The following is an 11,277-nucleotide window of genomic DNA, read 5'->3' as shown; positions in this document are numbered from 1 at the left end:
GATTCAGAAGTGTTGGGTTTCCTGCTTTGCAATCCCTTCAAACAACACTGGAACTTCTTCTGCTGGTTAGATTTGAGTTTACTTCGACAAACTGCAGCTGGACTTCCCTGAAGGAATACAGAACAAAGATCAGTACGTGATTTATAAAGAAACCGGAAATTATTTCTGTTCATCTCTTGAGACGTAGTAAACGTCCCAATTATCCATCAAGTTAAATCTTTAGAGAAATCCTCTTACTGTTCTGCAGACGGTCAGCCAGCTCGTCCTGCTTCATTCTCCTCAGGAAGTGCAGTGTGATCTTCAGAAATGCCTTTCTGTTCCTCCTCTGCTCTTCATCCTCACCCTCCCTCTTACTCTCTAAGCATTCTGGGTAATCTGGACTCAGAACATTCTGGATCTTCTTCGCTCGTTCTTCACAAAAGGTGACAATGTTCTCCTCAGCAGCTGGAACAGAAGATTATATGAATGACAAACCAAACTGAAATCATGGAAGCAAACATCAGATCCATGTTGGACAGACTGACAACCCACTGGTCATAAAAGTGCAGCATGGAGGTTCATATATGTAAACACCATAGTTGTAAAAGTAGTTATTATACATGTACAGACCATAAATATGGAGTCCAAGTGTGTTTGATGCTGCTGGGCAGACTGACCACTGGGAACCTCTGAGATCTCCTGGTCCACTCTGTGGAGGAATCAGGAAGAATTAGCTCACATTATGTCTGTCCACACAGAGACAAACAAGGTAAAAGTCCTTTCACTTAAAGTGTTGATTTCAACATTGAATCGGATGGTTTTCATTAAAATGTTGGGCTTGGTTGGCCCAAATGACTACAGAAGCACAACCTGTCTGGTCTATTATGAGGCCAGGAGGTCTGCAGCTTCTGTGGTCATGGTTTAACAATACGTCTTTCATGTTTAAATACATTTTTAGTAATTTTATATGTATACAAATTGGTCATTTTTTTTATTTTTATACTGTTTTTTATCTACATTTTACTGGCCCTGAAATAAATATCATAGGTGTGATTGGCAAAAGGACAAAAAGCAAGATAATATACGTACACCTACTATGAAGCTTCAGAAAATGGTTATAACCAGCTAGCCACTGCCACTGGATGTTGTGCCATAGACGTTTTCACGGGCAGACATGTTGACATGTAATAGTAGGAAAAGCACAGGTGTATTCAAAATCATTAATGATGGCTGCATTCCACTTAGTAGAGGCCCTGGTATTGTGCATGCTGACTCACTGAAATAGTTTACTGGGACACTTGATGGAACTGAGCCATCGTTAAGGTTATCAATTTCAGCTGTGCTTCTCCTACTATGATAAGTCAAAATGTCTGCTGTGAAAATGGTCCATTAGCAGTAAAGCTAGACCAGGGGTCATCAACTACATTTTTCCAAGGGCCAGAATTTTTTAAGCATACACTCCAGGTGCAAGACTTTCAAATAAAGAAAATAAAATTATACCTATACGCATCTTCTTGTTTGATATTTTCACTTTCTTACTAAATTAATGCTATATTTTTACATTAGTGTAAGCAAACCCCTAAAAACATGGAAAATCCATAATGATAACTTGATAGGCTACTTAACTAGAAAATAATCTCAGATTAAGGGGCAGTTCACTGAGGAGTGATGGTTGAAGTCTTGATTACTGAAACGTAATCAGTGTCCTGATTGGTGGAAAATGCTTACAGAAAGAAAGTCCTGTTGTCAGGTAAAAATGTCACTCGTCAAAGGGGCTGAAGTGAAAAGTTGTGGAAAACAGCAGCTGTAATGATGAATGGACTGATAAGCAGGCTAGCATTCATCCTGTATGCCTCATTTGAAATAAGACAATGTTGTTGCTAAATAATACAACCGACGCAACGTCATTCACGTGCATATTAAGTAGCCGATGTATTTGTTCTTTGGTCTTATAACACATCCATAGGTTTACCGCTCCAGCGGAGAGGATGGCTCGTTTAGACAGCAGCTACGTTTACAAGAGTTTGTCCAAAGTTCAAGATTGGTTGCGAATTAAGATAAACAAACTACAAACTGACATCTTTCATTTTAGCTTGTTTGTAAAGTTGCTATTTGCAGAGTAGAGCTGTGTTTGCACAGCGGTGGACAAGAGTGGACCGCGCAGACAGAGCAGACTGAAATATTAGCTTTCTACGTGTTTCTGCCTGTACAACAGGTAGGTGGGTATTGATAAGTATTGACTCTTTAATCATGGAGGTTTTATTGTAGGCTACTTACAGTAACGAGTGTAGCGTTAGTTCATCTGCGCCATCGGCGGTAAATAATCCTCGGTAACGTTTCCAGTCAGCTACATGTGCTGCGTGAACGCACACACCTTGGCCCCGCTGTGTAGCTGACAAGAGCGGGGCATCGGTGTTCAGAATCCAATTTATCTTCCAAAATGCAGCTCTTGTATCCAAAATGAATTGGTTATAAATTACCTGAGGTGAAAATGTGAAATGTTAACAGTCACACGCTTCGTGCCACTCTGTATGACGTTTGTACTGGCCCGGCGGGCCAGTGACTGGCTAATCAACCAGCCCGACATACGTTTTACTGGCCCCGGGCCATTGCTTATGTCGAGCCCTGAAATACATTTGTAACATTAAAAGTATTTGCTCCTTTACCGTTGATCATTGTCAGTTAATAGTGTTTCATAGTTGTTTTTAATAGTTGTTTAGCTTCTCTACAGAAATCATTCTTGTAAGTTTCCTTTGATTATTACTTTATTTTATACTGAATAGTTTTACTGTAGTCTATATCCACAACGTTTCACTTCCGGGATTGCCCTCGGTGCGCCCAGATGCATGTATTTACCGATGTCCGTTTCCTTCCTCTTTCTTTGGACATGCGTTCAAAATCCGGTGGATTTATGAGGACTATGGTTAACTGCTCCTCAGATCTGTCCAATCTGAGTTTTCTCTCGCAACGACTATTTTAGCGGCGTCTGCGCGGAGCTTAACCCGCGCACGCATGACGCATTGTAATTGGTTTAAAGAAATGCCAATAAACCAGAGCATGTTTTTCTCCCATCCCAGGATGCTGTGTGGACTAGCCAGACCCTCCTCCGGTCCGCAAGGTGTGGATGGTCTGGCAAAGCGAGACTAGTTTGACTGAGACCGGGCTTGTATCCCTCAGATCCCGAGGCTTGTTAGCAAATAAATGATCAACGACATTGTAGCTGTCTGTGCTTCTTCCGTTGGGGTCCAACTGTCTACAATCATATCCGACATAATGCAGACCCTACCATCAGCCACAATAAAAGTCTTAACGGGGATGTTAATAACTGTACACAAAAGAAAAGAAGTGAACCCCTGTTTCAATTGGGTGAGCACCGCTGTCTAATGGACACAATGGCACCGGATCCAGGCAACAAACAACTATGAGCAAGCGTGTGTGCATGTGGCAAAATGATAGCAGCTTGGAAGATCCACCAAGGGTGGAAGTATCTTTCTGGACCAGGAGCAACACAATGTAAAGGTGTCCAACCGGGTGAGACGAAGGAGTAGCCGGGCTCCGGAGTCACCCAACAGTGCCAGAAACCTCAAAGTGTTTCAAACCATCTCTATAACATCAAGTCTGAAAGGAGGTGGATCAAATGGCTTGCAGTGAACATAGTGCTCGGGTGGTATGACCAAATAAATGTATCACGGCATTTTCTCAGATTCTGGTGGTTTCACAGTTTTTTCTTCTTTTGCTTGATGGGGTCTTTATTAGGTTTAAATAGCACTAACGTTACCTTGGCCACAGGTAACGTGAATGTTGTAGTGTTATGTATGAAAAGTGGCGACTACGCTGTCAGCCTCCTTCAGTGTTGTTTGAATAACGTTAGTAGTTTGGCGGAAGTATTTTGGCAAGGAAAGAAATCTTAAATACAGTGTGGTCTGTAGTGGGACCGTAGATGGATTGTTATTTGCGTTCATAATGTTGCTCCGCTGCATTCTTGAGGTGACCAGTCTTGCCGATCGTGCTAACGCTCGGTCGAACTGGCCCGTCTCAGCTTCGACTCAAACCAGCTGATTGTGTCGCTGAGTCTCCAGAGGCTGGTTTTAGAACGTAAGAGACGTCTCAATAGAGAAGTCAGCTGGTAAAGTCAGCTATAAACTATAGAAATAAAATGATCCATAGTCCATTTTTTTGTTACAGTTGGTCGAAATGGCAGAGTTTTAGACGGAGCTTCAATGACAGCCCGAAAGCACGGTAACGTTATATGGTCTAGAGAGAGATTAAAGAGAGAGAGGCTCCAGCAGCGTTGAACAAAGCTGTCAATCAGAGAAATAAAACAGTTTTTTACGATTCACGTATCACTACGAATTTAACAGTAGCCAGCATCTCAATATCACTAAAGTTATCCACATTTATATTATAGAAAACAAATGATATATTTGGCTACAAAAAGCATAAAGCCGGAAGTTAGAACGGAAGTACAAGAATCATTGTTATGGAGATCATAATGTCGTCATTTTGGTGTGAACTGGCAGCTTTCAGAACGCTGCAGACTTGTTGCAAGTAGCTGGAAGTTTCCACTCGTTGCCAATCTTTGGTCTGAACTGGGCTTAAGTGAAATTCAACCACAAGAAACAACATCAACAGAACACTAATCCCATTTTTCAATATGTGTGTCTGTGCTGCGTTCCGTCTGGGCCATAGTTTTGTTCCGTCCACCATGTGCAAAACCACAGCGGAGATTTCAGAAGCAGAGCGTGTTTCTGCCCGACTCTGATTATATTGTCTCTACGGGTAGTTAAAAGAACAATGACGTCTTATTAGTCTATCTACCTTCCACCCAAGCACTCCTGTTATTAAACTCCATGCTTCTCTTTTCTGGTGTTGTCCTTAGAAAGACCTGTGATGTCTATCATGGTTTTTCCATCTCCAAGAAGAATTCTCTCTGCCGTGGTGATGTAGAGGAGACATATATGATATTGGGGTGTCTTTTGGTAAAATGACTAGATAGCCTCACTGTTCCTCCTACTGCCACCATGCGGCTTGAGTGAAACCAGACCTGGTGTGTATTTTTAGCGGAGCAGAGAACCACTTCCTGCACACTTTGGTACGGCGCTTGTCACAACATTTTATGTTATTGACAGCTTACCTTTTTTCAGCGGAGGGTTGTCGTCCTTTAAAATCAGTTATAATATCCTTTGACCAGTTGCTCTTTAAGGACACACAGCTGGCAGGTCAGGGTCAGGAGATTCCCGTGTGATCCTGATAGGAAAACACATTTGTTGAGTTTTATTATTAACAATTAAATGGCAGTAATGCCTTTCTGGCAGAAACATGGTTAAAACCATGAAAAATATATATCTGGTTATACTGGGCAGCTAAAATGATGCTTAAAATAAACCTACAGGCTTGATATAATGTATCTCGATAAATAAAATAAAATATGGATCAGATCACTTTATTAACAGCTTACCTTTTTCAGCGGAGGGTTGTCGTCCTTTAAAATCTGTTATAATATCCTTTGACCAGTTGCTCTTGAAGGACACCGCGGCTGGGTTCAGGAGACTGATAGAGTTTCCTGATAGAAAAACACATTTATTATATTATTATAATATATTTACTGTATTAAATCAAACAATGACCACAATATGTCATCAGATATTAAGGAAACATGCTAAGTTGAAATACTATAGTCTCTGATAACGATGTTAAAGCCAGTATTTTCTCCTTAAAAATTAGCATTCCATGACAGAATGTCTGTTTTGTTTTTGGCTTGTTGATGATTCATTTGTCCAGGCCAAGCAGCCGAGGCCACCAGAGAGCCTGATCACAGTGTCTTTGAGGAGCTTCCGTCGTGGGCGGCAGAGTCTTTGCCTCGCGATGACAGCTTGTGAGCTGGCAACACAGTGGGGTGACCCCCGGCATCACCAGACAACCCGATGGGCGGGAAGCAGCCCGTCCGAGCAGGATGGTACGCCACCAGCCCTCTGCCTGCGTACGTGCCAGTGTGTTACCAGATGTTGATCAGCCATAGCAAGGAGCCACAGCCCCAGCAGCTGCTGCAAAGGGGCCGGTGGTTGTGACAGAGAGCCGTGAACACCACCACCATGCCGATGAAGAAGGAGCTGCAGTAGCCGCGTGGTGTCGATCGCGAGCCAGGACTGTCAGCCGGGTTCACACCCAGCTCCGACAAGGCATCGAAGCGATTTGAGACGCTGAGGGGAGGCCTTCTCCCGGCCGCAGACCACCTCTGTCCAGGACGAACGGTGGCTCGGATAGACGATGGCAGGCGGACGGATCCCAGGGCGCCGTATCCTGGAGAGTAGCCGGGAGAGTTGAGCCTGCAGCCACTGATTATGAGCCACGTCCAAGGTCAGCTATTTCTTTGTTGACATTCCTCAACAACGAGGTTATTTTGCAGGGCAGTGGGGACTCATCAGGAGGTGTGGATGTAGCACTAGCTTAGCAGTGTTTAGCTCGGCTTGGCTAGGGCTAATGCACTCTTTCTGGTATCTTAAAATAACTTAAAATCCAGTCCTCCGATGACTAAAATCCCTCATCCGGATAAAAGATACGGATGAAAACAACCAAAATCTAAAAGGTGTAATGTAAAATTTTTGCTTAAAACTAGGTAAAAGTTAATTTAAGGAGGTTATTGTCACAGCCAGTATCTATATACATTTAAATTTATTAACCGGCTTACCTCTCAGCAGCGGAGGATTGTCAGATCCTTTAAAATCAGTTATAATATCCTTTGACCACTGCCCTTGAAGGACACACAGCTGGGTTCAGGTTCTGGTTCAGGAGACTTTGGTCTCCTCCTGATAGAAAAACACATTTGTTGAGGGTCACATGTTCAGTAAAAGTCTCCCTGCATAAAATATAATACAAATAGGAATATAGGCCTAATTATTAACAATTAAATACCAATAATGCCTTACTTTCTGGCAGACACACGTTTAAAATCAATATATCTGGTTATAATGGGCAGGTAAAATGATGGTTAAAATAAACCTACAGGCTTGATAAAATGTATCTCGATAAATACGAGTTAAAATATGGATCAGATCATTTTATGTTATTAACAACTTACCTCTCAGCAGAGGGTTGTCGTCCTTTAAAATCAATAAAAATATCCCCTGACCGGTCGCTCTTTAAGGACACACAGCTGGGTTCAGGAGACTTTGGTCTCCTCCTGATAGAAAAACACATGTATTGAGGGCATGTTCAGTAAATTACTTTCTGCATAAAATAACTGAAAATATATTAATATGAATATGTATATAGGTTTCATTATTAACAATTAAATTAAGGCTTTTCCTGCTCTTCAGGAAGAATTTGTTCTTTCAAATGTTTTGTAACGTTGCTGATGTTATAAAGTAACTGATGCTGACTTACTCTGTAGTTGGGAGATGTTGTCCTTTCAAACACAGTGGTGGCCCAATGGACCGGGTTGCTCTTCATGGACACACAGCTGGGTTCAGGTTCAAGTTCCATTAAGGTCCTGTTAGAAAGAGGGGAAGACCACCAGAGAGGTAAATCCACTTTTTAATCTCCAGAAACGGGAAGAGCTGCTGGAGAAACTAGAAGCTATCAACCACAAAATAAAGTCTGAAGCTCTTCACTGAATGCTTTCTGCTCTCTGCTCATCCTGTTCTATCATTCAATGTCTTTCTGAGAGAGAGCGAAGCCTCACTACAGTGGGCTGGAAACACAGAGACCCTCTACAAAGAAGACCAACCACCCAATGAGACAACACTACTCCCAGTTTGCTGGAGGTTTCACAACAACTCACCTCAATATTATTTTCAATTGCTCCCTCTCATAGTCACGGCTCTCCATCAATTCTCTCCGGCTCCATTTCAAATGGCCTCTTGTCCGTTTTAATTCCCCCTTGATTACAGGTCGCCTTCTTTTTTATGTAGTTGTGGCTTCATGGACATACAGCTGGATTCAGGATCAGCAGGGTCTGGTCTCTGATGGGTCCTGTTAAAAAGAGAGGAAGACCACCAGAGAGGTAAATCCACTTTTTAATCTCCAGAAACAGAAGCTGCTGGAGAAACTAGAAGCTATCAACCAGAAAATAAAGTCTGAATCTCTTCACTGAATGCTTTCTGCTCTCTGCTCATCCTGTTCTATCATTCATTGTCTTTCTGAAAGAACAGGAACATTATAAAGACTCTAGCACTAATGTTATCTTGTTAGTCCTCTAACGGAGCCAAGACTTCATCATGAGAATTAATGTCACTAAATAATATAAAGAGCCGATACTGATCAGTTTTGTGTTGTTTGGTTTGTTTTGTTTCTTAGTTTCTTATATGCTTCTCCCACCAAAAACGTGCACATATATGCTGGGTTTAAAACGGGAAAATCTGCTAATGATAGACTAATTTCCCATTGCAAGTACACCAGTCTGCCTTTGTTTTTTCTTCTGGTTCAACGTCGCTCGCAAACGCCCAAGACAGGTATTGTTAACTTTTCCTGCTACAGCTTATACAGTGCACAACTGCAAACTCTGCGATTGTTACAGTGCGTCATTCCGTTCATAGAACGCTCCTTATCAAAGTTTGTTTTCACGAGGTTTACCAGTTTACCTGTAACCAGCGCAATTTTGCGTTGTGTTGTTTTTCAGACGAACAGCAGCGTGACCATAGGCTGGATTTTGTCTTTTAGCTCATAGATTTAGCAGCAGACTGTTTGACGTCCCGCTGTTGGAATCCTCTACAGTGAAATACTGTTTAGCTGTCAGCATTTTAGCCGTGTTTAATCCAGTTACTACTGTGGCTAACGGTAGGCTAACGTTACCTGCTGTGTAAGCGTGTTGTTAGGGTTTACTAGGCTGACATGCAGTGATGTTTCTGTTCTGATGTTCTGTCTTTTTTGGAGCATCAGAGCGCAATGCGAACATTTAAGTGGCACCGTAATCTGCTTTGCTATTTTGATGGTAGATACGATTTTAACATGCGCCCGTTAACGTAACAGAAAACTAAGTTGCCTGTATCTTTCCACAGACGCCACATGTTTGGAAAGTGGTTGCACTACAGCTGAAATGGCATAGCCTACTCCTTCACAGTATCCTTCAACAACAGGAGGAATGTAGCACAATATGGTAGCTGGTTGTTCTGTGTGCTATTGTGTAGTTGAATAACTGTTAATGTGTTACGTTAATACCGGACACCTACCGTAATCCAGCCTGTTGTTCTGGGTGCTATTGTGTAGTTGATAGATGAAAGAAGAAACGAAGAATTCTAAATAAATGCGACTTATAGTCCGGTGCGGAGCTATCTAATATCTTTTTTTTCCTCTTCATGATGCATTTTTGGACTTGCACTTATAGTACGAGGAAAATGCGGTATATTTCTATTTCTCTTTCATCTTATTTTTCGCCATTGCTGGCTGCTCTTCCTCTGTATTCTATTCTGCAACTAAAAGCAAAACTACCCCCTTCTGCTACTGGAGCTAAAACTCTTGAGTAGACAGTAGGGCTGGGCGATATGGACCAAAAAGTCATATCCCGATATATTTTGGCTGAATATCGATATACGATATATATCGCGATATTTTTTCCGCCAAGTGAGAGCAAATGTTCAGTCAAAGCCCAAATCAAATTTGACATGTCACAAGTAGTTTCATAGAAACAGTTGCAAAATCAAATAAATAATAAACCGGTTTCTTCACCTGGTTCATGATTAAATGCTCAGCTGTTCAAATAACAATAAAATGTAAACCTAAATACTGTATAACAGGAGTAACTTTTTGAAATCAAAGCTCCATAGGCTATTTGTGATTTGTTCCAAAGGTCAATTAAGCTTTTGATATTAATATAATCTACTTTGTTCAATGTAATGCCTCATGCCTGTAAGCCTAGGTTATAGTCCCATTCTTCCACTTGATACTGCTTCCACTTAAGTAAACTAAAAGATGAACTATCGACTACAAAACAAAGAAATTTATTATGATCGGTTCACAGATCGACTTCAAACGGAAACTTCACCCTTCTGAACTAAGAGTTTCTGCTTCAAGGTGAAGTTTAAACAGACTGAAATGTCCAGGCTCATTCCTCCACTATTTATTTCTGTATGTATTTAAGCGTTACATGTAATTTTAACGGGCACTGAGCTCCACATCCTGCAGCCGCGAAACCGTCGCTGCCCCGCTGTAGCGTTCTTTCCGTCCGCCTCGCCGCGGCAAACTTAGTGGAACTTTCCACCGATATCGACATACAGTTCGTCCTGGACTAGGCGTAAGATCCTACCGATCACCACTCTGTCTTTGGCTGGTCCGATCTGGATCAGCGGGGACCCGCGCCGCAGCGAGACGAAGCTGTGTTTTTGCCGGGGAAGAGACGGCTGCGGCCGACCGCGGGGCTCCCGCCTCCCGCTGCCGCCGGAGCTCAGATTGCTGGTCGGGCGGCATATATAATCATAAAACACATTGTCACCTGTTAAATGTTATCCATGCTGTTTGTTCTTTTCATTTCCTCTATCGAACATAATTAAGCAGTACAAAAGTCCGGCATCTTTAGCGTTGATCTGAATGCCCCGGACCCCTGTTCCAAGATGGCGCGGGTTTTGACGTATGTTTAGAACCTCCCGGCGACATATCTATGGGAGCAAGGATCACATTTGAACTATATCGATATATGCGATATGGTCTAATTCCATATCTCATTTAAAAATATATCGATATATTTGTCTATATCGATATCGCTCCAGCCCTAGTAGACAGAGATTGTTTTTGTCTCAAAACTCCATTTAAAAACCAAAGTGTAGTAGTGTGTAACCTCAGAGTTCACCTGGAAATACAGAGACCCTCTACAAGAAGACCAACCACCCAATGAGACAACACTACTTCCAGTTTGCTGGAGGTTTCACAACAACTCACCTCATTCTTCTTAACATTTCATTTTCCATTTTCATTGCATTTTCATTGCATCTCTCCGTTTCAATTAGCTCCATCAATTCTCTCAGCTCCATTTCAAATGTCCATTTTAATTCTCCTCTCGAATACAGGTTAGCCTTCTTTTTTTAAAATAGCAGTGGCTTCATGGACACACAGCTGGGTTCAGCTTCAGCAGGGTCTGGTCTCTGATGGGTCCTGTTAGAAAGAGAGGAAGACCACCAGAGAGATAAATCCACTTTTTAATCTCCAGAAACAGAAGCTGCTGGAGAAACTAGAAGCTATCAACCAGAAAATAAAGTCTGAAGCTCTTCACTGAATGAACTGCTACTTTTAAACTAAGCTATCAGGTTTTAAACTCTCTACATTTTATTTTGAAAGGTTCCAGGGGAATGCAAAATAAATAAATAAATA

The 11,277-nt window shown here is 41.9% G+C and overlaps 1 long non-coding RNA gene across 1 annotated transcript; it reads right to left on the bottom strand.

Moving 5' to 3' along the window:
• Positions 1–7,361: 7,361 nt before the first annotated feature.
• LOC120554703 lies at positions 7,362–10,951 on the bottom strand. The gene is made up of 3 exons (XR_005638561.1): positions 10,849–10,951; positions 7,760–7,950; positions 7,362–7,468 (listed from the first exon to the last, which is right to left on the bottom strand). It is a non-coding gene; the product is annotated as an uncharacterized LOC120554703 (long non-coding RNA).
• Between the last annotated feature and the right edge of the window lie 326 nt (positions 10,952–11,277).

Source organism: Perca fluviatilis, chromosome 24, assembly GCF_010015445.1.
Source record: "Perca fluviatilis chromosome 24, GENO_Pfluv_1.0, whole genome shotgun sequence".
In the NCBI taxonomy this organism is placed as follows: domain Eukaryota; kingdom Metazoa; phylum Chordata; class Actinopteri; order Perciformes; family Percidae; genus Perca; species Perca fluviatilis.
The sequence above is the reverse complement of the archived record's forward strand: the minus strand, read 5'-3'. Positions and strand labels throughout refer to the sequence as shown.